The sequence below is a fragment of the Buceros rhinoceros genome, unplaced genomic scaffold, assembly GCF_000710305.1.
Source record: "Buceros rhinoceros silvestris isolate BGI_N320 unplaced genomic scaffold, ASM71030v1 scaffold5068, whole genome shotgun sequence".
Lineage (NCBI taxonomy): Eukaryota > Metazoa > Chordata > Aves > Bucerotiformes > Bucerotidae > Buceros > Buceros rhinoceros.
Window position 1 is genome coordinate 25,889 of NW_010427310.1, and position 6,000 is coordinate 31,888.

The 6,000-nt window shown below is 39.8% G+C and overlaps 1 protein-coding gene across 3 annotated transcripts in view; it reads right to left on the bottom strand.

Annotated features, from left to right (window-relative positions):
• SPATS2L (spermatogenesis associated, serine-rich 2-like) overlaps window positions 1-6,000 on the bottom strand; it is a 30,915-nt gene that overhangs the window by 21,757 nt on the left and 3,158 nt on the right. The gene's annotated exons all lie outside the window — the stretch shown is intronic.

The following is a 6,000-nucleotide window of genomic DNA, read 5'->3' on the forward strand; positions in this document are numbered from 1 at the left end:
CACAGTGGGAAAACTAGCTTGAATAAACAGACAGAATTTGGCCTTATGCTTTTTCTCCTAAGCATTTCGTTTGCTGGTGACTTGACAAGACACATCACCTGTACAAACTTATGGAGTACACCACTACTTCAATCAGGCTGCTGCATGGCCTTGTTACATTGAAGCTATGAGCAGTGGTTACTGGACATCTGGAAAACAGTGGTATGCATAAGAACAGTCACAGGCTGAAATACAACTGTACCATTTTTAAAAGCTCCAATGCCTGCTCAGCATAATTGCAGTGCACTGTTCCAGATCTATAGTGACCAGGAAGCTTGTGTAACAGAATCCTGAAACAAAGGACATGGGAAGCCAAATACTTCCTTCAGGAAACTCTGCTGATGGATGAGGTGTTACACCCACAGATGACTCTGACACGCCATGCTTTGACTTCACAGCATTTTCTATTGCTGTATTGTCTTCAGTATCCATTTATACCAAAGAACAATTCAACCCTCAACATTTTAAATAGAATGTTCCTACAGGAATCATGATGATTTACTTTCTCATGCCCATGTAACACAGCTGAAAGTAAACAGTTACATGACTCTTAATGACTGTTGTTTAAAAGCTAGACAAGCTTTACTATGCCATACCAAACCAAAAATACTTGATTAGACGTAATTAGCAAAACTAACAAAAGCGTATGGTAGTACTCTGAAAAAACAAGAGAATCACTGCCAAAATCAGTCCAGTAGTTCCAAATCAGCTTTTTGAACTTCATTGTCAAGCTATCAAGCATGTATTTACTATCTGAAACTTGTTATTGCACTGCAAATGTTTATCTGGCACCCTTCTTTGCCATCTTTTTTGGGGGATGCATCCTTGATTAGGGTGTACTTTATCTACTGCATCGCGCTGTCATCATGCTGATTTCTGACTGTGCAGCACTGGTGGCCTATTTATTGTACTGTGGAATATAATGGGGGAAAAAATAATCCATGAAGACAGATCTGTTTAAGGGAACTAAGTTAGCTTACGTGGTGAAAACATTCACACTACCTTGTCTTAGCTGTCTAGTTAGATGCAAAGAGCAATCCTTCTAGATGCCCTTTATGGAGTCTCCAATAGTGAACACACCAGAAGGTGATTCAGAACACGTAAATGCTCAGATTTATGACCAAAAATCTTATTTATGCCACTCCTCAACCACTGTATTTCCCTGTCCCATATACTAAACATAAGCCATGACTCACTGTGCAAGAACAGAACCTGAAATGACTGAGAAATGACCTGAAATGAATGAGAAGCAGATTCTTAGTGTCTGCTGGACTTTGCTTCAGCACCCCAAAAGACTGACACTTGCTTCAGCTAAATCCACACAGGATCAAACTTTCTTGAGCGTGCTTTCTAGGTGCTAGGTGCGTGTGCATGGGGAGGGAAGCAGTGAGTATAGCTCTCTATGCACTCAAGTTACATTCAAGTTACAGCCAACCCAAATCAATAGGATATGCAGAGAAAGCCCTGGAAAAAGGAGTTTTATTTATCTTCTGACCATGGGCACAGGCATGCTGTTTACTGATAAAGCTCCAACAAATATGAACTCAGCTGGCTCTGTAACAATAAAAGTTGGCAAAGACAAGAGGGTAGACCAAGCCACAAGCTGCAGTCTTTTATGTTCAAACTGGTAGTTGCCAAAAATTTCCACCATGTGGATTACATCTTCACATTCTCACAAAAATCTCCCCTCTTCTTTCACAATCATGTGGATCATCTCTCTGCCTACTCAAAATTGCATCATCTATTTGTGGCAACTGCTTACAGGAAAAATAGTAAAAGGAAATATCTAGTGTATTCCAACAATCTTCAAATATAAGCATGGGAATAGGATTTCTAGGTCCTTCTTTGCTATGAAAGGTCTGGAAGCCTCAAGAAGTATCTGGAAACAAAGTCAGGCCAAGACCACAGGCAACTCGCCACACACTGCAGTTTGGAAACTTCTTAAAGACATTAAGAAGAACATCTGTGGGGTGGAGAACACTGACACAGAAGAACTCAACCAGAGAGATTATGTGTTTTAGACTACAGAATCTACTGAAGACTTTGTTTGCACTGTATGGTCTTTCTTAAGAAGGTTTTGATTAATAGAAAAAACAGAATTAAAAAGTAAACAGCGCTTCATCTGACTTAGTACTATAATTACATGCACAAAGGTTATAGACGTGTATGTGTGGAGATAACCCAGAAAAAGCAAGATGATATTCTTAGGTAGAATACTCATCAATACAGAGAAAAGAAATTAAGGACATGACCAACACTGTAGACGCAGTTCTGGTTTAGTTGGACTATAACAATTCAATTTAGGGAACATTAACACACTGAAGAGCTCGTAAGTTCTACTGCCAAAACCCAACAATATCATTTGTTGACAGTTGTACAAAATAAAATTTATCTTTCCATTTAGAAAATAAAAAAGTTAAGAAGCTTCATGAGAAAATTCCTCAAGAAAAGAACATCGGATTGCAAAGTAAAGCACCCAGACTTAGGAAATGCTAGATTAGAAGTTGCTCACACTTTCTTAACCTATGTGTGCTATGACATCAAAGATACCCACAAGTTGTTACGTATTTCTGCTTTCCAGATTTCCGTAGTGACGTATCTGTGGGATACAATAGAGGAAAACTAATATGTGCAACCAGCAGAATATGTCAGTATCGAGAAAAAACACTTATTTGCTGCTGTGATCAGAAACAAAAGCAGACGTAAACCCAGAACTCCAAGAGAGGAGAAATTCCATAAGGTTTTATTCTGAAATGACATACTTTGTCATAAAATTTTTTTAGGAATAAAATGGAATAATGTTACCATATTTTTTCTGTCATTTCAAAGACAATCAGATCCTTGCGTCACACATCGGGTCTCCAACAAAAGCACTGTCTGACATGTTTTCATCCAGACCACAACTGGAACTGTTGCACAAAGGCAACGAAAAAGTCGGCAATTTCTGCGCACCTAGAAATTACTGACAAATGGCTACAAGTCTCAAATTGTGACCTGACAGTGTGTCTGGGAGGAGGACAATGTGTGTTGAGGAAGACTAAGCCAGGAGACAGCCTTAGCCCAGAAATGCAAATTTCATGGTCCCCAATAGTCCACCTCTTAGTCCTTTCACCCAGGTTTCAAAAATATGTGTATTATTTCTACATCTGAAGCTCAGGTCTGTCCCCACATGCAAAACATGTCCCATATATTTCTGGAAAGGGACACAGTGTTACAAAAGAAAAAGCAAAAGGGAGGAGTAGACAATGTTCTTGACAGCATAATCCTAACACAAATGCACTTCTACAGCTGAAGGTCGTAAGAGATCTATCACTGTGATAAACAAAGGCACAGCATAGCTCCAGGAATGTTTGACAAATGCAAGATGACAAGCAGGAGATATACTAAAGGGCTGGATCTACGCATGATCCCAGGTATCCTGTTCCTCTCTGGATCACCTGCCAGGGCAGGTGACAAGCCAGCCCTTTTCCTAGTACAGCTACACACCACAGCTGCTTATAAGCCTGCAGCTGCTTGAGAGAAGCCAGTTACTTCCCCATTCAGAACACCATAGAGAGCTCATTTTTATTAAAGGTGCAATAGGATAATTCCAGGGCAGGAGATAATTCCCAACTTTATCTCTCTAAACTTACAGTCCTCAAACTTACCAAGAATGTCCATCTTCTCAACATGTAAGCAACAGATTATGGAATTAGAATAAACTAATAATTAGAATAATCTAACGACTTTGCATCAAATTCTTTTTAAGGATATTTAACATCCTTTAGGATGAAAAAAAGTGTAAGAGCCAAAGAATCTCCTAATGTGCAGTGACACTGCATAAATCCTTAACAGTCTCCAAGAACAGACTCACAGTGTCCTCCTTTATTAGATTTATTTCTGTGTATGTTAGAGAAAACAGGTTTTTCCTACTCACTGAAATCTGATCACAGGAAGAACAATGTTACCAGACAGACTACAGGGAAGTCAACTATTTTAATGATTTTGTGAATCGTCCTGTCTTTATCCAGTGTAGATTCCCAGTGAACTTCTGTCATTATCTGGATGCTAGACAATCTTTCCAGGACACAAAGAGAATTCAGCAACATACCTTCTGAACAACAGATAATCGTGCTGTTAATGTCAGTTGAGAGGCTGTCCCTGACAGTAGTTAAATTCCTGGGCTTTCCCCCATGTAGTTTGACTGGAAAGCATATTACTTTGTTTACCTCTAAGACAGCTTGCTTGGCATTTCAGCTTACAAAAGCAACTTTAAAACAATAATTGCTCCAAAATATGAAGCTGCTATCTTGAAAACAGCTGTGTATGCTCCAGAACATGGAAGGCAAAACCCACGTCCACCTCCATTTAAACCCATGAGCCAGAGACCTGCCCTGCAAGCATGCATTTCATTCCTGTGGCCCTAGCTACTCTATAGCATGGATAAGGCTGAAGTTAGTTCCAAGTTTGGAAGACCTTTAACCACTTTTCTACGCTGAAGTCTTACACACTTAGTTTAACAGGGCTTGAGCAAGTATTTCAAAGTCACTGCAGTTTGAGCCAGGCTGCATCTCATCAGGATGAGAATTCCACAGTCGTGAGGTCGTTTTTATCAGTCTCTTACACAAATTGTGAAGAACTGCCCAGAAGTGATATCAAAATTGAAAAAGGTTCCAAGTCCCACAGATAAGCTGTTTCTACCCCAAAATAAAATCCCCAAGGTCTGATCGGATATACTTGACTGTTTTTGAGGATTACTGTTAAAATATAGGCAATCTCACTTGCGGCAAATTTTTGGCCTGCCTTAAAAAAAAATTTAGTACCAGGTGAATTCTGAGGACCATGGCATACAGAAGAGGAGAGCGCTGACATTCCAACTTCTCACGGTACCTTACTTGACACCCTTATGAACACCCACCTCATGAGTTTTTCCTGATTACATACTAAGTAAGAACCAAGCTGACATCGCTGTGTACTCCCCTGAGTTTTTTAGGTTCTCTGTTGAGTTTCAGATGGTTTCCAGGCAACTGTAACAACATGGAATCAATCGCTGCCTGTTTGCTGCTCTACTTCATCTGCCTCCCCTTGGCACCATCTCAAAGAGGACGTTTCTGGTGAATAAGTAACATATCCGGAGTTCAGAGAATTTGTTTATATGTTTCTGACATAGTGACAAATTAAACTTCTTTGCTGAAAGCTCACGGCTGTTCTGAAATCCCTGAATACAGCTGCTCCAATCCCCTTGAAGTAAGTTACTATTACGGTCACTTACTCAGAAATAAGTCTTACTTATGCAGACCCACCTTTGGTTTGTGCTGAACACTAAGATCTTCTCTAAGCTAGGAGGTAAATGGATTTAGAAGTATCGTTACCATGAATATACAGACATTTTCCTACTTTATTTTCACTGCATGTCAGTAGCAAATCTTTATGTATACATAGACACCATATGCAGGCACTGCAACTGAGGACAGGTAGCAGTGCAGGTCATGTTCAACTAGGCTACAACTCCAGTTGGGGCTGACCCAAATGCTTCAGGAGGAGCACGGAAGGAGGGCTGTCTGCAGAACGTCACTAGTTTCTATAACCAAGGAATTTAGCATTAGCAGATGTCCTTACATTAAGCAGTAAAATGCATTTTTTAAACCTTAGTGGCAGGATTTTTTAATGTTTTGAAAACTCCTACACAAACATACTTCACAAATACAATTTGCCTTTGCTGCAGTTAAGAGTTCAGAAGCTTTACTAACTGAGTTCCTCACAAGACACTGAACAAATGTTAGCACCCCTTTAAGCAAGGTAACAGCTTTGGTCAGGTCAGCACCTCTCTTTCTACTACATGATCTGTTTATCACACTGATACCTTTGGATTATTTAGCCCCAATAAGCACAGAAAAAAATTCTACTTGCTGCAGTAAACTACTTTTAGGCAATCATGATGGATTTATTACGCAGAAACTGGCTGCCTATGGCTTGGACGGG